General features: G+C 39.0%; 1 pseudogene; it reads left to right on the forward strand.

Annotated features, from left to right (window-relative positions):
• Nucleotides 1–607: 607 nt before the first annotated feature.
• Nucleotides 608–27,718, forward strand: LOC122742013 (annotated as a pseudogene).
• The last annotated feature ends 251 nt before the right edge of the window (nucleotides 27,719–27,969 follow it).

A 27,969-nucleotide genomic window follows, 5' to 3' on the forward strand; every position in this document is an offset into this window, starting at 1 on the left:
AGGGTGGAAAACCCTAGCTTAGATCTGTGTGGAATAGCCAGAGAGAAAACCTTCCTTTTCCACGTGAAGTTCTGCCTCCATGACAAAGTCCTGGACTAAAAGAGGGACCCTCTCTCTTTCTCTCTCTGCCACCAAGCAGAAGTCCAGAACAAAAAAGAGAGAAAGATTCAGTGAGCCTCACCTTCCTATTTCCTGTCTCCCTCCCTTTTTAATGTGAGGTCAAGCCTTCAGGATCTTAGAATCTGGATTCCATAACCACTTCCTCTCAGGTTGAATTTGGATATTTGCTTCATCCTTTGCTCAATAGATACCCATAGACCAACAGATAAGTTGGACAAAATACTTCCCTATCCCCTACTTTCCCAATGCAACTTAGTGCCAAGTTAGGGTCAGGGACAGATCCTATAGCAACCAACATGAAGCCCTTTTCCTAATCACTTATTAATTGCTAAACTAATAAAAGTTAATGATAAACCAATCATGATTTTGTACAAGGACTATGTGTTGATTGGCTGGGCATTACCACCCCTTGTTTTCTACCAATGTTTATAAAAGTCTGGCAACTAGGCTGGTACCTCTGAGAGCCACAGGACCATTCCTCAGAGCAATGGATCTTTGGGGACTCACCACTACTGCCCTCCTGGCTTGTGTCCTTTTCCTGATCCTATCCCTATGGATCCAAGGATTCAAAAGGGGGAAGCTCCCACCAGGTCCTACTCCTCTTCCCCTTATTGGCAACATCTTCTAATTGGATATGAAGAATATTAATGCATCCTTCTCCAAGGTAGAGGGACTGGATTTGGGGTTTGTTTCCTGCATGCTTGGGTTGTTGTGGTGGTGGTGGTGGGAGAAACAAATGCAAACTTATTTATTTATTTATTTATTGGTGAGGCAATTGGAGTTAAGTGACTTGCCCAGGGTCACACAGTTAGTAAGTGTCAAGTGTCTGAGGCTGGATTTGAACTCAGGTCCTCCTGAATCCAGGGCTGGTGCTCTATCCACTGAACAACCTAGCTTCCCCCCCTGCAAACTTTTGAGTAGAGGAATGACATGGTCAGAAGTGTGCTATAAGAATATTAACTTGTTAGTAATTTGCAAGGAGATTACAGGGGTCTTTTGCTAGCACTGAGGCAGGACTCTGTTGTTTTGTCCATACTTAGATCCAGGTCCCAGTCTTGGGTGGTGATCCCAGTCCAGATAGGAGCACTAGCACATTGGAGCTTGCAGCCACAGCTGAGCTGGATATTTCACATGGTTCCTCATGCAGAAAAGCAGCCTTGTATTTACTTGCAGACTAGATCACAGGCCAGGAGAGTAGTCAACATCCTTTCCTTACATCATACCACCTTGGAAGAACTGAAAACTTGTAAATCCCTAGAAGTATTTCTGAAAACAGCTGCACAAACCCCTTAAAACTTGGGATGGTGCACCCTCCAACCTGGAAGCAGTGCCCCACTTTGACAAAGAATTAAAAGTCAAGAAATAGGCTGGGAAAATGAGTGAACAGAAAAAATTCTGACCCTACAAATTTACTATGGGGACTAGGAAGATTAAAACACACACCGAGAAGATGATAACAAAGTCAAAGCTCATACTACATCCAAAGTTTCCAAGATAAATATGAACTGGTTTCAGGCCATAGAAGCCTTCCAAAAGGACTTTGAAAATAAATTAATAGAGGTAAAGGAGAAAATGGGATGAGAATGAGAGTGGTGCAAGAAAATCATGAAAAAAGTCAACAGCTTGGTAAAGGAGACACAAAAAATACTGAAGAAAATAACACCTTAAAAACCAGATTAGGCCAAATGGTAAAAGAGGTCCAAAAATCCACTGAGGAAAAGAATGCTTTGAAAAGCTGAATTGGCCAAATGGGAAAGGACATACAAAAGCTCACTGAAGAAAATAACTCCTTAAAAAAATTTTTTTTTTTTAGTGAGGCAATTGGGGTTAAGTGACTTGCCCAGGGTTGCACAGCTAGTAAGTGTTAAGTGTCTGAGGCCGGCTTTGAACTCAGGTACTCCTGACTCCAGGGCCGGTGCTTTATCCACTGCACCACCTAGCCACCCCCCACTCCTTAAAAATTAGAATTGAGTAAGCAGAAACTAATGACTTCATAATAAATCAAGAAACAATAAAGTAAAACCAAAAGATTGAAAAATAGAAGATATTGAGAAATATCTCATTGGAAAAACAAATGACTGGGAAACAGGTCCAGGAGAAATAATTTGAAAATTATTGGTCTACCTGAAAACCATGATCAAAAAGAGCCTAGATATTATCTTCCAAGTATCGGTCAGGAAAACTGCCCTGATATTCTAGAACCAGAAGCTAAAATAGAAATTGAAAGATTCCACTGATTACCTCCTTATTATTATTATCCCCAAATGAAAACTCTAAGGAATATTATAGCCAAATTCCAGAGTTCCTAGGTCAAAGAGAAAATAATGCAAACAGCCAGAAAGAAACAAGTCAATTATTGTGGAGCCACAGTCAGGATAACATAAGATTCAGCAGCTTCTACATTAATGTATCATAGTGCTTTGGAATATGATATTCCAGAGGTCAAAGGAACTAGGATTACAACCAAGAATCACCTACCCAACAAAACAGTGTATAATGCTTCAGGGGAAAAAATGGGCATTCAATGAAAGAGAGGACTTTCAGGCATTCTTGATAAAAAGACCTGAGCTGAATAGAAAATTAAACTTTCGAATACAAGACTCAAGTGAAGCAGAAAAAAGTAAACAGGAAAAAAAATCATAAGAGATATTGAAAGGTTAACCTGTTTATATTCCTACATGGGAAGTTGATACTTGTAACTCAAAAGAACTTTCTCATTATTAAGGTGGCTGAATGGAGTATATTAATTTAGCTATTTATTTGTTGATTTATTCATTTATTAATATATTAATATAGCTATATCTCTATCACTCATCCATCATCTATCTATCCATCTGCTTATTCACTCATTTAGTTATTTACCTATCCATTCATTTATATATTTATTTATTCACTTATTTTTTATTCATTCATTTATTTATTCATCCATCCTTCCATCCATTTATTTATTTTTTATCCAAATATTTATTTATTATTTTCTCCTGATTTTATTTTATTATTAAAGGTATTAAAATTATATTTATAGTTTTTTAAAAATAAAAAAGGTATTTTATTATTTTCCAGTTACATGTCAGGATATTTTTCAACATTTGTTTTCATAGGATTTTTAGTGCCAAAATTTTCTCCATCCCTCCATTCCCTCCCTTCTCCTCAAGGTGAAAAGCAATCTGATATAGGTTATACATATACAACCACCTTAAACATATTTCTGCATTAGTCATATTGTGAAAGAAGAATCAGAGCATAAGGGAAAAACCTCAAAAAAAGAAGGAAAAAAACCAACCACAAAGTAGAGGCTTTATGGTTGTCTGCATTCATAATCCACAGTTCTTTTTTTTGGGATTTCAAGAACATTTTCTATCATGAGTTCTTTTAAATTGTTTTGGATCATTGCACTGCTGAGAAGAGCCAAGTCTATAACCATTGTTCATCAAACAATGTTGCTGTTATTGTGTACAATGTTCTCCTGGTTCTGCTCCTCTCACTCAGCATCAGTTCATGTAAGTCCTTCCAGGTTTCTCTGAACTCCTCATGCTCATTGTTTCTTACAGCATAATAGTATTCCATTACATTCATATACCACAAGTTGTTTAGCCATTCCCCAGTTGATGGGTATTCCCTCAATTTCCATTTCTTTGACACCACAAAGAGAGCTGCCTTAGTGGGCAGGAGATGTATGATGATCCAGCAATGGGGATTGAAGATTTAGCAGGAGAACCAGAAGAGATCAATGTCACTGAAACAAATAAGAGAAAGCTCTCCAGACATTTCTTGATTGCCCAAGCACCTACTTCCTCCATTTCTCCCCAATTTTCATTGTTTTATTATTTCTTGATGTCTTATAGAGCCTCTAGCCTCAAGTAATTCCAAAGTGGAGTTAAAAAGAGGAAATCATGAGTCTGTAAATTAAAGGTCAATGAGATTTATGTCAATTTTTGGGAAATTTTTTATAATAGAGCAACAAAAAAGGTGTTCAATGAACATCATGGAAGGGACACAATGATTACAAAGAGCCACTCTATCTTCATGAAGAACAGATAATGACAGGTTAACTTCATGTCCTTTGAGAGATATAAAAGTGACACATTTTCAACTTCACAATGCAGTTGGGTTTTTTAGTACTTGAATAAAGGGTAGAGGCAATATTTGCTATTGGACCCATAGTTTGAGCTCAAAAATACCTCCACTGCAAATTTGTTTGGGAATGAAGAGTTCACTTTTATCTTTTATTTTTACCTTTGAAATCACAGGGAATATATAAAGCTGCTTGATGTCACTTGTGCTTTAAATAACATTAGTTCAATTGACTTGAGAGAAGTATAAGTTTCATATGAGCACAGTTTTGGCTTGGAATTTTAGGTTGAATTACTTAAGAAACATTTTTAAGTGTGCAACAAAAGCCAAGTCTTGGCAAACTAGAGTAAGAGCCAGCAAACTTTTTACATGAAGAAGCAGATAGTAAATATTTTATGCTTTGTAAGCCAAATAGGAAATCAAGGATATTATGTAATGTGATAAAACAATGGGATTTAGCAGATACTCAAAGGTCCACCTGGAGATTAATCTAAACTGATTGAATTAAGTGAGATTGATTGACTGCTGATTAGCCTACTTCAAGTTAACTAGATTGTAAGCACACCTGGCTAGTCCTTAAGAAAGTATTGTTCTAACTATGAGGTACCACCTGACACCTATCAGATTGGCTAAAATGACAAAAAAAGGGAAAATAATAAATGTTGGAGAAGCTGTGGAAAAATTGGAACACTAATGCATTGTTGGTGGAGCTGTGAACTGATCCAACCATTCTGGAGAGCAATTTGGAATTATGCCCAAAGGGCCATAAAGCTGTGCATACCCTTTGACCTAGCAATACCACTTTGGGGTCTTTTCCCCAAAGAAATCATGGAAAGGTGAAAGGGACCCACATGTACAAAAATATTTATAGCTGCTCTTCATGTGGTGGCAAGGAATTGGAAGTTGAGGGGATGCCCATCAATTGGGGAATGACTGCACAAGTTGTGGTATATGAATACAATGGAATACTATTGTGCTGTAAGAAATGATGAGCAGGAGGAGTTCAGAGAAACCTGGAGGGTCTTGCATGGGCTGATGATGAGTGAAATGAGCAGAACCAGAAGAACATTGTACACAGTATCATCAACATTGAATGCTGATCTACTGTGATGGACTATATTTTTCTCACCAATGCAATGATACAGAAAAGTTCCAGGGAACTCATGATAGAAGAGGATCTCCAAATCCAGGGGAAAAAAAGAACTGTGGAGTATAGATGCTAAATGAACCATACTATTTCTTTTGTTTTTGGTGCTGTCATTTTTCTATTTTGAGGTTTTTCATCATTGCTCTGATTTCTCTCTTATAACATGACTAATGCAGAAATATGAAAAAAAAGAAAGTATTGTTCCCAGAAGCTAAGGACTTTGAACTTAACTCGATTGGATTTGGATGACATTAACCAATCCAGCTTGAGGCAGTGTGTAAGGACCACCCATGCTCCAGACCTATAAAAAGCTTCCACAATCAGTCTGCTGGAGAATTCCTGATTGAAGCAGGTGGAGAACTTGAGGAAGAACCTGACTAGGCTGGAACTCTAGGCTAGATAGGCCTTTTTCTTAACTTTCTGAACTCCATGTGAATACCTGTATGCTTTAATAAATGTTTAATGTCCAAAGACTGGTGCTGAAGTTTCTAATTTAAGGCGATCACACAATATAGATTTTTAAACATCACAGTAGATAGTTATGCAACAATAAAACAATTCCACAAAATTTTATTGATGAAATTCAAAATACCATGATGCTGAGTGCAATTTTTTCTGATAACACAGAAGAACCAAAAATAACATAGGCAAACAATTTTGTTGTTATTACATTAAATTGAAAACACACATAACCAAGGCTTAGGGAAGATCCGAGTTTTGTCTTCTTCCCCTTCCTAACTCCAAGGAAATATTACCATACAGCTTGAATCAAAGTCTTCCACCACTAAACTTCCAGATATTCAGATCTTCAGGTTCTTAATTGGTTTCCAATTTTATACAAAACCTACAGGGTTTTGCAGTGAAGTGATTGAAAGAAGTGGAAGCACTGTGTGTTGACAGATATTTTATTTGCTTAATACTGAGGAAAGCTGTGTGGTACAGTGGATGGAGCACTGGGTCAACTCTCAAAAGACCTCTGTACTTTGGTACTTTGGTAATTTTGGGCCTATCTGTTTATATGACTGAACCTTGGTTTTTTTCATCTGTCAAATAAGATGCCTCCACTTTCTCCCCCATTTTCTTGCTAACTGCCACTAGGATTCCTCTATCCTAATTTTCTCTGCAAAAGAGAGGTATAATTTTGAGTCTTTGAGTCTATTTTCAGCAAATTTTCCTACTGTTAACACTTCTCCATGGAAAAACACAGTGCTGATTTATATTTCATTATTTTCCCCTTGATGACCCACCATTTCATAATCATAATGCCAATAAACTCTCTCCTTGAGTCTTTTCTTTCTTTTTAAAAATTTTTTAAGTGAGGCAATTGGGGTTAAGTGACTTGCCCAGGGTCACACAGCTAGTAAGTGTTAAGTGTCTGAGGCCAGATTTGAACTCAGGTTCTCCTGACTCCAGGGCTGGTGCTCTATTCACTTGGCCACCTAGCTGCCCCTCCTTGAGTCTTTTCTGAAGGGCTAGCCAGTCTAAATTTTTAAGGCTAGATGTTAGTTTAGGTTTTCTAGATAAAGGGATTTGGTTTGAAAAGGGTATGTTTATCTTGATCCTTCTGACTATTTTCTCTACTCAATTCCAGATACATCATCACATAGTCATATGGAGACCCCCTTCTTTCTATCATTTCCTTCTATGAACACCCAAATTTGCTCCAATATGGGATTCTAGATTTGTGAACTAACCTTTTGAACATGGGTCTCAGGGAGCCTTTTATTGATCTTCAAACCTATGAATAAACAAACTTTATCCACTCTGGCCTCTCCCAAATGTATCCCCTGGTGTATCAAGAATGTTGGAGTCATTTCTTCAGCACCCATGCTACTCTCTTCCTCTCAGATATAGATAAGCTGGACTTGAAAGCAACCTTAGAAAATACAACACCATCCTCTTGTAACACATAGTTCTTTCCTTATTTGTCCATTTGGCTTCTTTATCTTGGGATCCTTGAGTCAAATTGAGGTACTTTCCTACCTGAAGGTCCTGTGGCCATAAGACCTCAAAATTTAGAGTGCTTTGATTCTTTTTCCTGACCCTAGGGCCTTCATACTACATAATATCTGCCCTGTTTCCATCTCTGTTTCAACTCAAACCTTCTGACTTCCCACCCCCAATTCTTGTTTTTAATATGACTTTGCTGCCAAATCACCCATGCCCGATATACCAAGGGACCCATTATATACATTTCTTCCTCTGCTCATTCCACCTCACTTTTTAGTCCAATATTTCTTTCTTTCTTTTTTTTTGGTGAGGCAATTGGGGTTAAGTGACTTGCCCAGGGTCACACAGCTAGTAAGTGTCATGTGTCTGAGGCCGGATTTGAACTCAGGTTCTCCTGACTCCAGGGCCAGTGCTCTATCCACTGCACCACCTAGCTGTCCCCTAATCCAATATTTCTAAGTCATTTCTTATGCATTATCGTGATATGTAAAATAATATCAAATATAAAAACATTTCTTCTCTCTCTCTCTCTCTCTCTCTCTCTCTCTCTCTCTCTCTCTCTCTCTCTCTCTCTCTCTCTCTCTCTCTTTCTCTCTCTCTCCCCTTCTCCCTTTCTATCAATGAGCCAAGGTACAGCAGCAGTTTCTTTGATGAACTTTGAAATTTTCCACCAGAAGGGTCTTGGTCATACCTTTCCATTTACTTCAAAAGCCCTTCTTTTCTGAAACTCTCCCTAGAGGAATCTTCTTTCAAAGCTTTTGCTACTTTGATCAATATTTAATTGATTTTTTTCACTCACTCAGTCAATCAAAAGACATTGATTAGGTACCCACCACCGCATGCCAGGCACTCTCCAAGGTGCTGCTCATGCAAACACAAATGAAATAGTCTCTGCCCCCTTGGTTATTTTGTTGTTTGAAGGGGAAAAACAAATGTGAAATGCGCATCTAGAAAACTCAGGGTAAAGTCTGTTTCAGTGCCTTCTTTCTCAGTGTCTCACTTGTACCAACAGGAGAACTTTAGGGTTAATACCTGAGAAAACCTGATACCAACAATGGTTGTTATTATTTGACAAATGTACATTGCTAGGTTATTGTTTATCCCATAGACATGAGGATTTAGTAAATTGCTCATTAGTCATCCTACACTTGAGTGAGGTCTTTAAGTGAAAAGATCTGCTTATGAAACAGTAAAGTTGGTCTAAGAAAATAATTCAGATCCTTTTAGTTCTCTCTTCTTGTATATCTTTTGTATATCTTGTATATATCTTGAATATCTCTTGCATATCTAGTATATCTGTCTTCACTGACACCTGGTATTTGACATTTGGTTGATAAAAGAGAACCTCTATATACCTCTATGTAGTTTACATATGTTCCCTGAAAGGTAGAAAACTTGCAGACATGGGAGAAGAACTGAAAAATCTTCCATAAATTCCCAAGTATCTGTGGCTTTTCTGACTCTCTTCACTGCCACCACCTTGGATCAGCCCAGGATTGGAGAGTCCAGAAACAGAAGGCAACTCAACATAATCCAGCAGATATGCACCTAACCTGAAGTGGGGAAGCAGTCTGGGTCAGCAATAGGGCAGTCTTATAGTACAATGGCCCAGTGAAGATTTCTCAGAGCACCCTGCCTTACTAATAAATAGATCCACCTTCTAACTCAATCCATTCGTGAACCTCTGTGAGGGTAGACTCCAAATGGTTCCAGAGTTGTGAGTTATCTTAAACACATGTATCCCTACATATGCACCCCACTGAAATGGTATAAAAATTCTGTGTTCACTCTCTCCTCATAGAATTCAGAGAGCTTTAGCAATCACTCCTATGAGCACCCAGAATACTAGTATGGATACAGACTGGGGAAATAAGTCAATGGGGGAATGAGAGAATTTGCAAAGTAAGCATCTAAAAACATGTTGAAAACAAATGTGATATTTGGAGGGGAAGTCACTAGCAATTGGGAGAGGGGTCAGGAAAGACCTTGTGTAGAAAGAGGCATTTGAGCTAAACCTTATGAAAATTAGGAATTGCAAGAATCAGAGACAAGGAAGAAGTGAAACCTGTACATGGGGACTACAAAAACCTTGCAAATGAAAGGTGATGGGAGAGTGTTATGTGAGAAATGGCAAGAACCTTGGAATATGGCTGAATAATGTCTGAACTATGGAATAAATAAAGAGGAATAATAACAACTGGAAAGGTTGCTTCTAGATAGGTTGTGAAGAAGTGTAAATGCCAAAGAAGGTTACATTTGATCCCAGAGGCAATAAGGAACCACTGCAGCTTGTTGAAATGGTCAAACCTGTGTTTATGTCATGGTGTCTTAGCCAGAAATAAAGATCTTTGGATGAGGGTGGCTTTTTAGGATAAGGAAAATGGATTTTCTTTTATATTTATTTAATGAAGGATTCCTATGGATGTTCAAGAATGATAGCAGGCTGAAATGTATAGATCTGGGAGTTATCTCCATATTGATTATGAGGTGATCAAGAATGAGAGTGTAAAAAGAGAAGAGAAGATGGCCCAGGACAAAACCATGGGGGAAACTCATGGATTTGTGGTTCAATGTGAAATATGATCCAGAAAAGGAGATTGATAATGAGAAGACAGGTTAGAGGGAGAGAGAGACAGAGACAGAGAGAAAGCAGGTTTAGAGAAACCCTGAGAGAAGAGAGTAGGGGGAGAAGAGAGCAGTCAGCTGTGTTAAGTGCTCTAAAGAGGTCAGGAACAATGTGGATTGATATTGGGCCCTCAGATTTGGTGATTAAGAGGCCATTCCTAATTTTGAAGTAGTCAGTTGGAGGTAACCATTCATAACTGAAGAAATACCAAAAATATTTCAGAAATGAGGTGAGGCAACAAGAGGAGATACCTTTTGTTAGGAGATGGCAATTATCTCTGCATTCTGTGTGGCTTTTTTCCATGTCCTCCTATCAACATTCTAAGAGGCACCTACCCAACATTGATCCCAGGCCCTTTTTGTAATCTCTTTACACTAGATAGGTGCCAATAGAGCACAAGGGAACATCTATCTGAGAAAAATCCTGTGCCATACAATGACAAGGATTCCCCAGGAGCAAAACTAAAAGGAATAATACTACTTTGCTATCATACAGCTTATGCCTTTGTATACCTAGAATTCATTAACAGTATATGCTGTCATATGTGCATGGGTATACACATTTGTACATGCATATAACACAACATGAGGTAGTTATGGGGGGTAAATTCCAACTTTCTAAAGATCACACTGATCCTCTTCCTATTCCTTGGCATTCTTTTCACAGCTGGCTGAAAAATATGGCCCCATCTATACTCTTTATATGGGAACCCAGCATGTTGTGGTACTATATGGATATAACATTATGAAGGAAGCTCTAATTGATCATGGAGATGTTTTTCTGGAGAGAGGAGATATCCCAATATTTGATGATGTTATCAAAGGAAAAGGTAACTTTAGTTTATTCAAAAGAGTCACAGAAAACAAAATGTATGGCAGAGTATATCCAAAAGAATGGACCTGTCTGGAGCTTAGTTATGGTTTCATTTCATTGTTCTATTACCAGCACTCAGCACAAGGCCTTCATGTGGTAGGCACCTGTTACACACCATGCTGCCATTCATTTTGGGTTGAATTGCATAAAAGTAAACTTGATGGATGAATTAAGCCCCAAATCCCACAGAAACCAGGCACATTATGCACTCCCCCAACCTCCAATATTAGAATGACCAATGTTCTGTTCTCCTTTGTCTAGGTATTGTTTTCAGTCATGGAGAGAAGTGGAAACAAATCCGAAGATTTTCCCTCATGACCTTAAGGAACTTTGGGATGGGAAAGAGAAGCATTGAAGAGAGAATTCAAGAAGAAGCCCAATGCCTGGTGGAGGAGTTCGGGAAAACAAAGGGTTGGTTTTCAGTTCTTTCCTTCTGGGCATAGGAGGTTCAACTGCTCACCCATCCCCAGTCCTAGATGCTACTTGCTATGGGAATCCTTTTCAAAGTGTCTGCCTTGGTTTACTGACCAGGTAATCACTCTGTTGGGCCAGAAAATTCCTTTCTCTCTTCTCATACTTAGGTATTATAAGCTTATTTAGTTCCATTATAAATGGTAAAGGACTTTGTCCAGGAGAACAACATTCACTACCCTTAGAGGAATTAAATGCCATATTTAGTTATGGGCAGAAGAGAAATTCCTACATGATTGGACATATTTCTATTAAAGTTGCTTTTCCTGTTGTCGGTAACTTTTCTCCACATTAGGTCAGCCCACTGATCCCACCTTCGTCCTTGGCTGTGCGCCATGCAATGTGATCTCTTCTATCCTCTTCTCTGTTTGATTCCAGTACAATGATGAGAAATTTCTTTATCTGATGAACTTGTTAAATGAAAACTCTCAGGTTCTTAATGCGCCATGGGCACAGGTAAGTCTAAAGATGTCTTTCCATTCTGTCGTTGGTTGCTGAGTTTAGGCAACAGGATTATTGTTCCATAGGCTTTCATCTAGTAAAGTCCCCTACATAGGAGCACACACACGTTAACATACCATGTACTCAGGGAGAATAACATAATGCTATATCTTGCCTCTGAAATAACATCCAGGTTGATATTCTGTTCCCAGTAGGCCTCTGAACTGCTTCCAGGTCATACAGACTTTTTAGTTATATGGAGAAACGTCTGAATGGGGCCCTGGACATCCCATGTTGGAGAATATTCATAGATATAGTGAAATAAAATAGTTATTAGCATAGAGCCTTCCCAGGCCATTCTGCAGAGAATAGGGAGGACAGCTGGCCAAAGTTAAGTGAGAAAGCCATTTAGGCCAGTAACTTACACTGATTCTTTTGGTGCTATGGCCTAGCCTCTACAATGGTTAGACAGGTAGGACCAAAGAATTCATTCAGTGAAGCCTCTTCCAATCAAAAACAAGCTTCCTTTTCCTTTGTCCCAGTTCTTTTCCACTTATGGTCTGGGATACACTCTCTAGCTTAACCCTTCTCTGGTAAGCTTTTTGAGAATGAGAACTAATTCATTGTTCTCTCTATTACTGTAGCTTAGCATAGGACTTGGCTCATAGTGAGCAGTGAATAAATGCTTGGTGGATTTCATTAACTTAATGTGAATTGATTGGATGCCTTGGAATTGCTTTGTCTTATTTTTTAAATGTTGGCTTTTCCAAAGTAAGCAGATTTCCCCTTAACTCAAATATTAACCCCTTTTGAACAGGGACATATTATTCTGCCTTCTGGTCCCCTCAGTGTGTAGTATAGCACTGGACAAATTAGTTTTGAGATATTTGCCAATTTAGGCTTAGATTTGAGCAGATTGATGAAACTCTTGGATTTTATGTAGAGTAGCTCACTGCTCCTAAGTGCTCCTTTGACTGTTCCTTGGATTGAGGGATCACAAAATTTTAGGATTTAGGGAAATACAGGAATTTAATGAATAGAGGGCTACATGTGGGGTCAGGAGGAATTAATTTGAAATCAGTCTCAGATACTTAATTGTTGGATGGCCATTGGAAAGCCACTTCACCCCTCTCGTCCTCAGTTTTCATATCTATAAAATAGGGATAATAAAAACACATACCTTTTGGGGACAGCTAGGTGGTGCAGTGGAAAAAGCACCAGCCCTGGATTCAGGAGTATCTGAGTTCAAATCTGGCCTCAGACACTTGACACTTACTAGCTATGTGACCCTGGGCAAGTCACTTAAGTGCCATAGCCTGCAAAACCAAAAAAACCAACAAAAACCCCCCCAAAACCAACAAAAAACAACCACATACCTTTCAAGGTTGTTGTGAGACTCAAATGAGTTAATATATGTAGGCACTTTGGGCACTTCTACAGGGTTCTATGCATGCTTGTTATTGTTGTGATAATTATGACTGGAGAGGGGGAGAATGTGAGGTACACAGTAGTGACATGATTAACCTGAGGTTACCCTGTATGTCATAGGGCATACATGCTGACACAGCTCTTCTGACTCACAGTCTAATGTTCCTTCCAGTTAGTCATGCTCACTGAAGAATAGATGTTCTCATCTTTAAAAAATGGATGTGAACTAATATTAGCAAGAAACATGAATCTTTACCAACTCTTAAGTCTTTTTGCTAAATACTGAGATTTTCAGCACCATGGCCAGCCCAAGCCTCCTTAGTCTTGGCAAGTAGAGTGGTGATAAATTCATGAAATGTTGGACTTGGTTTCCATCATGAATTTTATAGGGGCCAGAGACTATCCTGCTCTTCACTCACCACCCCTTCCCTTTTTATCTGATAACCATTAACACCACCAGGATGCTATAAATACCTTGCTTTGGGGCTACAGATATGGACAAGCTAGGGTTTACTCTCTCTCTCTCTCTCTCTCTCTCTCTCTCTCTCTCTCTCTCTCTTTTTTGGTGAGGCAATTGGGGTTAAGTGACGTGCCCAGGGTCACACAGCTAGTAAGTGTCAAGTGTCTGAGGCCGGATTTGAACTCAGGTCCTCCTGAATCCAGGGCCGGTGCTTTTTTCACTGCACCACCTAGCTGTCCCTAAGCTAGGATTTTCTAAGAAGTAGAAAATAGTATCCTGTTTGGTATTATATGCCTTCCAAATCTGGCATCACCATAACTCTCCAACTTGACCCACATATTACTCCCCTCTGTGTACTTTATGTCTGATTTAAGCTGGAATATTCTCTTCGCACAGTCAAACCCTGTGCTTCTTTGATGTTGTGGCTTTGTTTCCCCTGCCCCTTATTTTTTTTTTTTTTTTTGGAGGGGGGCGGTAATGAGGGTTAAGTGACTTCCCTTATTTGAATTGTTTTCCTTGACTACATATACTTTTCTGAAGGGTTTTGTTTTTCTTTCCCCCAAATATGTAGTGAAAATGAGAGAGAAAATACTTTTGTTAGCAAAAGTTTAATTAAACTTGAAATGAAATGTAATGCCTTTGAATAGAACATTATGGCTTTTAAGAAGAGATATAAAATTATCTCTTTATGACAGTAAACTCACATGTGTTTGTTGCTGTTTTTTGGGGGGGTAGTTTTACAGCTTTTTACCAGCATTCGGAGTGTACCTCCCTGGAAAGCATAAAATATTTTCTAGAAATGTGGACAAAATGAATAGTTTCATTATGGAAAGAGTGAAGGAGCATCAAAAGGTACTGGACTCCAATGACCCTCAAGACTACATTGACTGCTATCTCTCTAAAATGCAGCAGGTAAGATGCATGGGGGAAGCATCTTGCTTACTGAGTGAGGCAGATTTTCCAAAGATTCTTACAGGCCACTCTCTTCAAACCCTAGGAAGGGACATCAGTGAGTCTCAAGGTATCTATGTTCCCCAAGGGTGCCATTGACTTTCTAGTAACTAGGCTTTGTTTGGTCTGACACTGTCCCTTATTTATATTTTGCATGGGAAATGATATTGGAAGAGTTCAGTGTTGTTGAGTGATGGGCTGCTCATGTGGGCTTTCCTCTTTAGAGGAGGATGGTGTATTTGAGAGGGATAATAGGAATCAGTTAATAAATATTCCAAGTCCAGTGCTGTATATTGTAAGGGCTAAAATTCTAGCTAGTCTGTCCAAAATATCTAACGCGTGGTCACCAATAAATTATAAGCTTTAGCAAGAGTTAGACTTTTAAGTATTTATGAAGGAGAATAAGAATTTGGTAAAGAGAGAGAGAAGGGCCTAGATTACTCTATCTATTAAAGGGAGAGACCATTCCTAGCTCCGCTCTCCGCCAGATTCCACAGGAAAGAGCGTGAGCCAGCACGCCAGCCTCCCCATTCTTCCTCCCACCAGCAAAGGTCACTTCCTGACGCCAAAGAAAAGACATGGTCCTGCCCTCAGAGGCCCTCTCCTCATGTTGGAGCTTTCCTACAGTAAGTCTCCAGCAGGTGGCATCATTCCAATCCTTACAATACAGTATGTCATGTTCTTTGGTGGGAAGAAGGTTGCCTGGGTAGGTCAAGCCTTTGATTGGGCAGTGGAAGCCTGAGAGAACTGGGAAGGTTCTAATCTTTGGAGGTAGGGATATGAAGGTGGAGGAGGGCTCCTAGGAAAAACCTTATGTACTTCACATGGTTACTAAAGGTTTTCCCTGCTGACTCTCATTACTTCATTTATTTTGGACCTCTTCTTTAGGAAAAAGGTAATCCTCAGTCTGAATTTGACTTGGAGAATCTAGTAATGATTGGAGCAGAGTTATGGTCTGCTTCTCATTCTGAAACATGCTGAGGTCCAAGGTAAAGTACAATTGCCATGCTTGCAGCAGCCCAGTGTTACTGTCCCAGGCCTGTACCTTGTTCAGGAGCTGGCCCCACATTTCCACCTTTTGGATGTGTGTGACTCCCACATAGATCAGTAACATATCACACAGTAGCATATTTAAGAAAACAGAACACTTGGGCAAGACCTGATGTTTATTTAAGTATACGAAGGTCTTTCATGGGAATTCAATTCACTTTAAGAATGACATATAAAGCTTTGGCTGTGCACACTCAGTTCATTTGAGTCAAATGAAACACCCTTTTCCCTCAAATGGCTTACATTCTAACAGAGCTAGTTCTGCTGGATTCAAATGGGCAGAACCAGGGACCAAGGATATAAGTTGCAGATTGACAAATGGAGGCTTCGTGTAAGGAAAGACTTGCCAACTATTAAAATTCTCCCCCAAACCATTCAGCTGCCCTGGAAGTAGTGCATTTTCCCTTACTGGATGTTCTCAAGCAAAGACTGGATAACCATTTGCTCATTCCATTAGAAACAGGATGCTTGTTTGAATGGTTTAAGTCAAGATGATAATGTCACCATCAGTACTATCAAATCCAAATGAAGACATCTACTTTCTTTGGCAATAATAGCTGGCATCAATATAAAGAATGTAAGGTTTCCAAATCACTTAACATATTATTTTATTTTATGCCCCTTAAGGGAGGTGAAATTATTCTTCTCATTTTATAAATCATAAAGCTAATGGATTTAGAGGTATAGGGAACCCTAGAAGACACCTAATTTATGATCCTCACTTCTTCCTGACTCCTGTCCCCTAAGCCACAGAAAAAGGCTTTTCTCCCTCAAATGAGTAGAAGGAGGATATTGAACACATCTGAGAATCATCCTAGGTAATATCATCAGAGAGACATTCCACACATGCTTTGTTGGGCATTCCCTAGAGACCAGGAACCTTTAGTGGTTAACCCTGTTTTTGTCCCTGCAGCAAAAATTCATGAGGAAATTGATCGTGTGATTGGACAAAATCGAGTTCCTTCCATAAAAGACAGACAAGATATGCCCTATATGGATGCTGTGGTGCATGAAGTGCAAAGATTCATTGACCTCAAACCACTCAACTTGCCCCATGCAGTGAACAGGGACATCCAGTTCAGACAATATGTTATCCCCAAGGTCAGTAGTCCTGGGATCTAGTGTTGAAAGAATCTGAAATATCATTTTGTCCAGTGATCTCATTTTAGACATGAAAGAATTGAGTCCTGTTGTCATGATATCAGGTGAAGTTCCCCTTAAGGTAGTCTTTTGTTACATACAGCTAACTTGGATGCAGTGTTGAATGAAAAGGGAACAGAGTGTGTATACTTATTTTGGTGTTCCTTGCTTCTCATTCACCATAGCAACACTTGGGAAAGAAAATGTACAGTGACAATAATAGAGTGAGATTACTCCAGTGAATTTTTTGTTTATATTATTTCCTCTTACCAGATAGTGAAGTGGATTGTGTAAATAGGATTATCTGTCCCATTATGCAGATGGAGACACAGAGTTTCAGGTCAAATAACTTAGCCAAGTTCATTTGGAGCTGAAAGGAAAATCTAGGTCATTAGACTCTTAAATACTGCATTCCAGGGGGTACTAAATAAACATTGATTGAATTGAATTATGTTAAATTAAATTGAAGTTTCTTAGCAATGGCTCAGCAGAACTATTCTCCCTCAAAGAAAGGAGAAGGGAGCATCCCACCTAATTTCACATTTGACACACCCCATTGAGTGCATTGTTCAGAGCAGATTATCAATAAGAACCTACTCTATGAGAATTGCTAGGCCAGGTTCTGTGGACCCAAGGCAAGAAAAGAAGGTTATTTGGACATTGGGGTTTTCAGCTTCTCATGGAGGGAGCACAACTTGGAAGCAGAAAAGTCCACCTCAAGTGTTATTTCTTTCCTTCAGACCAAAGCTGTGATTTGTGTAGCAGAGTGGCTTTCTGCTGAAGAAACTCCCTCAGGAGGAAGCCTGGTCTGCCCCTGGAAGCTTTAAGCATTGCCTGTGCCATTGACAATTCATGGGTCCTGCCCAAAGTTACACAGGCCACAGGTGTAAACATGACATATTATACCAGGGAACTGAGGGGAGGGAGAGCACAAAGAGCTCAGGGCTCTAGCCAAGGCTTCCTGAAGGAATCCAATCCAATCCTTGAAGAGATCTTGGGATTCCAAGAGGCTGGAGAGAGCAGGGAGTGCCTTCCAGGTATTGCACATAGCTTTTATATAGGCATGGAGACCTGAGAGGGGGCCTTGTGGAAGGGAAACAGCAGTTGCACTAGTTTAGCTAGAACCCCAAGGAAGGCAAGATGGAGACTACAATGGTGACAGCAACCTGGAAAGCTAGATTGGAGCATATACCAATTCTCAATGGCTGGACATTGCAGTCTATGCCATGGGCAAATGAGTTTGCATTTTGTACTAGAGACAAGAGGGAGTCCCTGAAGATTCTTGGGATTGGCATATGAAGGATATTCATGATGATAATTAACTCCCCTGGCATTTCTTCTTTCTAGGGCACAACCATCTTCCCATTGCTCTCCCCAGTCTTGTGGGACAGTAAAGAGTTTCCCAACCCTGACCAGTTTGATCCTCAGCACTTCCTGGATAAGGATGGGAAATTCAAGAAAAGTGACTACTTCATGCCTTTCTCCACTGGTAAAGAGAAACCCTCCCCATCTCTCCCTGTTACTCTAATGGGGGAATTCTCTTCCCCTTCCCACCCTCCTCTGCCTGAGCCTCATGGTAGTTCTTCTGAGGACACACCACCCCTTGAGGCATGTGACACACTTTCTTTTCTAGTATTCCCTTGGCCTGATTTCTTCTCAGACCCCTAAAGAGATGAGCTGACCCTCTTTGCTGGCTCACCTTCCTCCTTTTCTAGTGGAACTATGATTCCATTGCAAGATCCACTGCACAAGGGCTTACCATGGGAAGAATGGTGTGAAGAGGGGATTCCTTTCTGCCTCTAGGGACCATCAAAGACTGAAGTCTAACACACAAAGATACTCCTCACCATTTCTGCCCATCTCCATCCTTCTGCTTTACTCTTCTCCCCACTATTGTCCTGCTCCAATGAGCCCTTTCCCCTTTGGCTGATATTGTGATAATTCATGAAGATTTATCCATGCAATTTTGTTTCTTTCCCAAGAAAATGGTCTTGTCTTGGAGAGGGCCTGGCGAGGATGGAGTTGTTTTTGTTCTTTACCACCATTCTACAGAACTTCACCCTCAAACCCGTTGGAGATCCAAATGACCTTAGCATCAAGCACAATCATGTTGGGTTCGCCAATATTGCACCAAATTACCAACTATGCTTTCTTCCTCGCTAAGGAAGAAGACAAAATTGATTTGGTAAATAAGCCACCTAATTTCACCTTCTGGTCTTAGTGCTCTCATATTTTTGATTGGAGTCCCCTTGTGGAGAACAATTCACATCTATTGATTAAAATGGGTTCTATGTTCCAGGAACAAGACAGGTTGGCAGAGTATTTTGTATATAATTATATGATAGAGACTGTCTTCTATACATTCATGTGGAAGACACTTACCAATGTTTCCAGGTGTAGGGGCCAAATTTATTATGGGGAGAATTAATTGGGTGGCTCAGTGTAATACTGGGGTTGAGAAAATAATGAGAGGCCTCTAGGTACAAAGTTTCCTCCCTTCCAAACTGCCTTTTTTAGTTATTTCTCCCAGGTCAGTAAGAAAGGAGATAAATAGCCTCTTTCCCACAAACAAACCAGATTTTATTAATAGGAATAAAATTTACAACAAAGGTGAAGTTATTAAATCCAGGGACAAGGGAATAAGGGAAGAGAAAATGAATAAGCTCCCTGGCTGTATCAAAGACTGACTCAAACCCTTCACTTGCTTCCTGTTCAGTTAGCTCAAAGAGCTGGCCTCAATTCCACTCACCACCTGGGGTCCATAGTTTCAATGGGAGTCAGCTGTGCAGTCCTTCTCTGGAATGCTCCTTTACTCACCAGCAGGAAGAAGAGAGCTCTCAGAGTGAGTGTTCCCCTTTTACGTTTTTCTCTCCCTCCCCCAAAGGGGATGTCTTTCAAGCTGGATGTCTGAGAGTGGTCTCCTAGTAGACAAACACCTCACTCAGGGCAGGCCAGGTGTCGCCTATATCTTAATCATCCCCAAGTAGGTACTTACTCGGTTTCTTATTCTTATCCAATTCAAACAATACTAAATCAATCAGGTGGGGCCCTTGGGCATCTGCCAAATTCCATTATTTTATCACACAGGTATGCTCTAATTTGCACCCCCAATTCCAGTTTTATGGTGTGGAGAAAGATCTATAAAATACCCCCCCCCAAAAAAAAACCCCACCATTTTACTTTGTACTTTTCAAATATCCTTAAGGATGATCTTATTTTGTATTGTATAGTTCTTGTTTTTGAGTTTGATGTATAGTAACCATGGCTGTGTTGCTAGTAAGTTCTGGTGTACAAATGTGTGCCAACACTTCGGTACATTGAGGATTAGTGACTTCAGCAGCATCATGCTAATATGGAAGTAGCCCTGATTTTGGGCTAGAGCTAGCCTCTAAAGCTAACACCTTGTATGACCTCAGATAACTCACTTCATTATTGTTTTTTGTAACGGATTCTTCATCTTTACAATCCAGGGCTTGGACTATATGGGCTTAGAGTTCCCTAATTACCCTATCTATGATACTTTGATCAGATGAGATAGTTAATCTACCCATCCATGCTTCAGTGAACCATTTTTAAGGTCTTATTAAAAGGAGATCCATCCTATGATGACAGACACAGTAGTGGTGAACTCTGCTACTGGTTAGGATGCTTGCCATGTAACTAAGTGACTATACATTGATGGACCCATAACTTTTTAGTTTTCTAGAATCTTCTAGAGTTTATGTCCTAACCACCCAAGATCACCTGAAAGATACAACAAAACCTAGCATATCAATCACTCAAGGATCTATGGTTTTGTTGGTCTGGAGAGTAAAACTATATGTGGTCACCTTTTTTCTGTCCCACATTTGGGGAAAATTAGCTGGGGTTTCTATTATATTGCTACTTAAAAATTAGAAGCGTTAGCACCAGTTTGGGGGCAGTAAGCATTTATTAAAGTATATTAGATATTAGTAAAAAGAGACAGAACATGACTCAGAAAGTTAGGAAAGCCTAGCTAGGATAGAGGAGGAGAGAGAAAAAGGTGCTGCCACCTATGAGTCTCAGGCCAAAAAAAAAAAAAGTGCTTTTGCCTGCATGAGCAGAAGCTTCCTGCAGGTCCTGACAAGAGGCGGTCCTTACACACTGCTTCAAGCTAATTGGCTAGGATCACCCAAATCCATTGGTTCACTGGACCTGTGGGCAGTCCATGAGCAGAACATGCCTGAAGTCAAAGTTCAGAGAACACATCCCCTGAGGGCTAGGCTCTCAGATAAGTATGATTTCAATCAAGTCAACTTTAAGCGAGTTAATCAGCAAAGTCAATCCCAATATTATCTTCTTGAGCAGGGCTTCTGGGCATCCCCAAACCATTTATTTTCTCACATTCCCAGAGCAGGTCAGAACTCAACTAGAACTCAGTAGCTAAAGTTCTTAGACATCATAGGCCTTGACTATGGCCACACATCTCTAAAGCATAATAAGCAGAATTGTGACCCATATTTTTCAGATTCCAAGTCCAATATTCTGTCCTCTATAATGCACTACCATCTCTTATTGTGGCTCCCACGTTCTGAATCCACTCTGTTTCATTCACTCCATGGCTTCCTATTTTCCCAGGCTCTCACTCATCTCTTGCCTCACTTCCTTTCAGCAATCTTGACCCAGTAGTGAACTAGTTCCATCTTAAATTTACTTCAGTGTCAAAATCCTTTTTACCTTACCCTATGGAGACATGCATCACTTACCAAATTCCAAAAAGGAATTCCTCCTAACACTTGTTCTCTCTGTTATTATAGCCTTGCTACTGGATGAATAACTCTTTCCTGAGTCACTACTTAACTCCCTTAGCATCTATTCTAAATTTCTCTTTCCTACTGAGGCCTCTCACATCATTCCCCTCTCTTTCTCCAGAAAACTCAACTCAATATTTCACTGAAAAAAACCTGAGAATATCCACTGATAATTTATTATTTTCTATAATTCTGTATTCTAAATCACCTACCCATGACACACACACAAACACACACACTCACATACACACAAACCTCATTTATTTTCTTCAAGTATGGTAGAGGGAGGTGGAGGAACAGAAAAAGAAGGTAGCATATCTCCTAGCAACTACTAGCCCCTCTTCTTTCTTTCTTTCTTTTTTTTGGTGAGGCCATTGGGGTTAAGTAACTTGCCCAGGGTCAAACAGCTAGTAAGTGTCAAGGGTCTAAGGCCAGATTTGAGCTCAGGTCCTCCTGAATTCAGGGCCGGTGCCTTATCCACTTCACCACCTAGCTGCCCCACTAGCCCCTCTTCTTGGACCCTTAATCACAGTTCCTCCTTTTTCTTCTGAGAGCTTGTATCTTTTATCCTACCCAGTCTTTTCCTAATTTTCAATCTTTCCATGGCACCTGCTTCCTTCTCTACTGCTTCCAATCTTGGGCACACTGCACACATTCTTAAAAGTGGGAGTAGTAGCTATGATAAATAATCCTTTTGCTGTGCTAAGTATCTCATAGAAACAGTAAGAACCACAACTAGCAATTCTGATGTCAGAGACAGTGTCAAGTGACTTCCTAGGCACTTTGAATTGACCAGGAACTGTACTGAGGAGACAGAGACTCCGCAGAACTGCAAGGTAAACCAGTGGAGTAGACAGGAGTTCAAGACCAAATAGGGAAAAGAGCTCCACTGAGCTGGAGTCATTTTGTCAGGGGAGAGAGAGGAGAACGTTTTCAGCTGCTAGCAGCCACTGTTTCCTCTTGCTGAAAGAAGACAAATGTTTTCCTCACCCTCTCAATATTGGAGCCCTGTTAGGGGCTAACGAAGTCCCCCTTTCACTGCTTGAGCAAAGCTCACAGACAGGCCTCCCCATTCCAGAAAATATGCACTGACTCTTAGTTAGCCCTTGATAAGAGGGCTGTAAACCACAATGATCCTTTCCAGATGCAGATGCATTTGCTGGGCACCAAGGATGATGCATTTGCATAGGCGCCAAGGAAACTTCAAAGGACAGAAACATGCTCCTCATTGTAGATAAGGCCAACATGGCCCAAGGTCTGCATGACCTACTGTGAAACATAAGCGAGCCAATTATCTCATCTTTTTTTTGGTGCGAACTTCACACAAAGCCATTCCTTTTGCCTACCTCAAGTATAAATATGTCATACTGTCCAAATAAACTTTGCCTTTTGCCTCCACCCAAGTGCATGGGGCCCTTCCAATCCCATCCTATATCTCTGTCTTTTTTCCTTAACATCTTACCTGTAGCAGCGCCGAACCTGTTCTAGCAGCCCCCTAGATCCCAAGCTGTCAGAGCTCTGGAATAAAGCCCTGCCTGGCTCACCCTAACTACAATACAACTGCTCTGTATGAGACTATCCCATCCAAGTTACCACAGACAGTAGATTCTAAACATGAAGACTTATCACGTGGTGGTCCTTCTGAGGTCATCTCTCCCAATACTCCCAAGAAGCCATTTCTCTCTACAGCTGCAACCATTCTTAAGTGATGACCAGGGGAAGATTGGTGAGTGTTTAAAAAATGAAAATTTCTTTTTCAATATCTAGTTCACCTAATGTTTTATTCACACACCTTACCCCCCCACATTTTCCTTCTTTCTTTTTTTGGGGTAGGGAAATGAGGGTTAAGTGACTTTCCCAGGGTCACACAGCTAGTGTCAAGTGTCTGAGACTGAATTTGAACTCAGGTCCTTCTGAATCCAAGGCCAATGCTTTAACCACTGTGCCACCTAGCTGCCCCCCCCCCATTTTCAAATACTCATTAATGTTCCTGATAAATTGTTTCAAGTTTATATGAATATATACATACAAACACAACTTTTTAAAAATAATATTCATTTTTATTTAAAGTTTCAGTTCCAGATTTTATCCCTTTCTCTTCCCTGAGGGGATAAGGTATCAGATAAAGGTTATACATGTGCAATTATGTAAAATATTATCTTATTAGACATTTTGCATAATAAAACTTGAATAAAAAAATAAAGAAATAGAATGCTTCAGTCTGTGTTCAATCAAGTTCATTTTTTTTTCCCTTGGAATTGGATAGTGTGCTTTATAAACAGTCCTTTGGGATAGTCTTAGATCATTGTATTGCTGGGAATAGTTGTCATTCACAGTTATTCATCAAGCAATATTGCTGTTTCTGTACACAATATTTTCCTGATTCTGCTCACTTCACTACACATAAGTTCATAGAAGTCTTTCCAGGCCTTGTCTGAAATCATGCTTGTGATTTCTTATAGCACAATAATATTCTATCACCATCATATACCACAACTTGTTCAGCCATTCCCCAATGGATGGGCATTGCTTTGATTTCCAATTCTTAGCCACCACAAAAAGAGATGCTAGGAATATTTTGGTACAAATAGGTCTTTTCCCCTTTTTCAGGATGTGTTTGGGATAGAAATCTAGCAGTGATATTGCTGGGTCAAAGGGTATGCACAGTTTTATAGCCCTTTGGGCATAGTTCCAAATTGCTCTCTAGAATGGTTGGATCTTTTCATAACTTCACCAACAGTGGATTAGCATTCCAGTTTTCCATATTCCCCACAATATCTAGTCTTTTCCTTTTTTGTTATATTTGCCATTTTGATAGGTGTGAGCTATCTCAGAGCACCAACCTTTTAAAAAAAGCTCCTACTATGCTCATGAAAGTGACATATGCACAAAATTGCCAAGAAAACTGAATATCAATATGCCTCTGCTACCTATAGTAAATAATCCAGAATGTTACATCAGACACTGTAAGTTCCAAAAGGATCAATGACAGAAATATTCAAAGTTACATGAGAAAAGAACATGATAATGAAATGTTAGCTCTTTAAACACGTGGAGTTGTCAAAAATGTTCTTAAACATTGACATCTGGTCTGTATCTTATAGTTTTAGACCAAGTTGCTTGGGCTACTAAGGTTAAGTGACTTTCCCAGGGTCACATAAAAAGTACATAACCCAGGATTTCTTATGACTCCTAGGCCAGCTGTTAGTACATTATATTATGCTGCCTCTTGTAGTACATCTTTCACCTGCCTGAGTCCTCCTCAGTTTCCTTCATTGGACTTTCATCCAGGTCATCTCTGTCAACCTTGGGTGTCCCCCAAACTCTGTTCCAAGCCCTCTTCTATTTTCTTTCTATGCTAGGAATTCTTAACCTGAGGCCAAAGGAGCAATGGAGAGGGTCTTTGGATAGATTTTAGGGCGTTTGTGGAAGACACAAAGAAGAAGGAAAGAAAGAAAGAAAGGAAGGAAGGAAGGAAGAAAGGAAGGAAGGAACGATGGATGGAAGAACAGAAAGATGGAAGGAAGGAAAAAGGAAGAAAGGAAGGAAGAAAGATGAAATCATTTCTATCTTCCCTCTGTTGATCTTCAGTCCAATGGTTTCCCCTTTCCTTCTCCCCTTTCTGGGATTCCCTCACATGCAGCTGCTCTTCTTCTCATCCTCCTCTCATCCTGTCCTTTCTCCTTTATTCCAGTCATTGATCTCATCCCATCCATCTCACTGATACCAAAAAGGTCAAATTTCCCTCCTTTCAAGAGAACCTAAAGTTCTCCTTACTTGCTTCCCATACTTTGTGAACAGATTTGTAGGTCTTTGAGACCATGAGTTTTACTGTGGTTTCCTTCTATAGACTTGGCCTCCTGTCAATTTCAACAGATTTTTTGCTACTATTTCCCCCACATTATAGCTACTCTCTGTCATAAAAATATACATAAAAACTACATAAGTAGTTTTCTTTCTCCCTCTTCCCTTTCAATTTAAAACCATTTAGTAAGAATTCAAAGACCTTAACAATCCATGTAAGGTGAATATTATCCCTTAACCAGGAGTTGTAATGTTGGACATGCCACTTAACCCTGTTTGCTTCATTTCCTCACATGTTAAATGAGCTGGAGAAAGAATCGGTTGACCACTCTGGTATCTTTTGTAAGAAAAGCCCAAATTGGGTCACAAAGAGGTGGGAAAGTAGATACCAAAGAGCAGATAGGTTTTCTATGAGTTGTCCATGAAAAGGAAGAGAGGAATGGGCAATATAACTGGGTTTGAACAGAGAATGTAGAGGGATTCTGAGGTGGCTTTCCTGCTGACTGTGACTCAGTACTTCTATACCTTTGTAATGAAAAGTTGGTCACCTTCCGGCAGCTGAAGGATTTCCCTTTCTTGTCCACTGGGCTGACAGAGCTGTTGTTAAGTCAGCATTCACAGAAATTCTATTGCCTGCAAAGTTTTTTTCTAAAAGTGCTATTTTCCTAAAGCACTTGCTGGGTTGGAACAAAGGAGATTTTGTGACTTTCAGAAAGAAAATAACAGGATAAAAAAACAAGATACTTGCCCAAGGTTGTGCTAGAGCCAGCTCAGTCCATGTCAAGAGAGCTGGTTTTTAAATTTTAAGTGTGACCACTTGCATCTTGAACATCTAAGAAATATTGCAAATGAGGCCTTGATTTAGTGTTTTATTTCTAGACTTAAAGAAGTGATGGAGAAAATGTTAATAGTGCAGATTAAATTTAAAAGAGTACCAGGTACACATTTTTTGTTTAAAGCTGGCTTTTGAACATTTACCAGACAACTACATTTTGGCTTTGTGAGGAATTTAAGAGTAGTCACACAAGAACTATCTAGCCTACAAAGGTATGAATGTTTTTTCGTTTCCATTGTTAGAGAGAATTCCTACAGTGATACAATTATAGAACCCTTGAAGTATGTAATAATAATAATGATGATACCTATATATTTCCTATGTTCCAGCTGAAAGCTATATAAATTATATGTTTATAACTGATAATAATACATAATATATTTATGATGTATAACACTCTATAATAACACATAATATATTCATAATATATAAATCACAATGTATTTACATTATGTACCTGATAATATATAGTTTATCATATAAGTTTATAAATTATAATACACAATATCTTTATAATATATGTACTTTATATTAATACATGACATATTTATAATATATAAAATTTTATAATAGTACATAATATATTTATAATATATAAGTTATACATTATATGAATATAAATATACATAATATTTTACATAAATATATTACTGTTTAAGTTTATGAATAATCATAATGCACACTATATTCATAACACATAATATTTTATAATGCATAACATATTTATAATATATAATACTTTATAATAATACGCAATGTATTTGTAATATATAAATTATAATGTATATTTTATATTATAATTTTGTATTATAAATACATTATATATTATTATAAAGTATTATATATTGTAAATATATTATGCATTATAAAGTATATATTATAAATATGTTATGTATTATTATAAAGTATTGTATATTATAACTATACTGTGTATTATTATAATATACAACCCTATAGAATTTATAAAGATTTTAGCTGGAATATAGGAAACAGAAATATCATTATTATCAATATTTATTATTATTACATAGTTCAAGTGTTCTGTGATTGTATCACTGTAGGAATTTTCTCTAACTATGGAAGTGATAAGACATTCATACCTTTGTAGGCTAAATAGTTATAGTTTGTAGGCTATATATATATATATTATATACAATATATCATCTTATATCTGGGTTTTTAACATATAACTTTATATATTATCTCATTTAATCCTCACAATAACCAGAAGAAATATGTGCCATTATTAGCCAAATTTTATATTGAACTCTTGTGAACCCTCCTGAGGCCCCATACCAAATCCCCCTCACTGAATTTATAGAATAGGAAATATGAGCACAGAGATCTAAAGGGATTTACAGTCAGGCATAGCTGGGCCCCTGCCTGAACTATGGACTCACTTCAACTGAGATATCCTTCTTTCTTTGTTTATAGGAGATATGGATCCAAGTGTCTGCACATGGACTCTTTGGAACTTGGCATGAACTTATGAGCAGATTTAAATTTCTTTATTATTTTTTGTGTGCCTAATCCTTCACTGCTATTATGTAATTCCTATTAAATGGTTTCACACAAATGGAACATATATGGTACAGGGTCAAGAAAGAGTGATGTGGATTCTGGAGATGCTCATGAACACTTTTTGGTGCTGACATGGTGAGGATTTGGAGGGATTCCATTAGGGTGATGAAGTCTTTCAGGTATTCCCATACAGGGGTCATGGCAATGGGGCATCCAACCTTGCAGAGCATTCTGGACAAGGTGGAATTCTACTTCATTTCAAATTATTCTATGCTGAGATTCAGTTTGGGAGATAATAATGAGAAG

Source organism: Dromiciops gliroides, chromosome 2, assembly GCF_019393635.1.
Source record: "Dromiciops gliroides isolate mDroGli1 chromosome 2, mDroGli1.pri, whole genome shotgun sequence".
NCBI classification, from domain to species: Eukaryota; Metazoa; Chordata; class Mammalia; order Microbiotheria; family Microbiotheriidae; genus Dromiciops; species Dromiciops gliroides.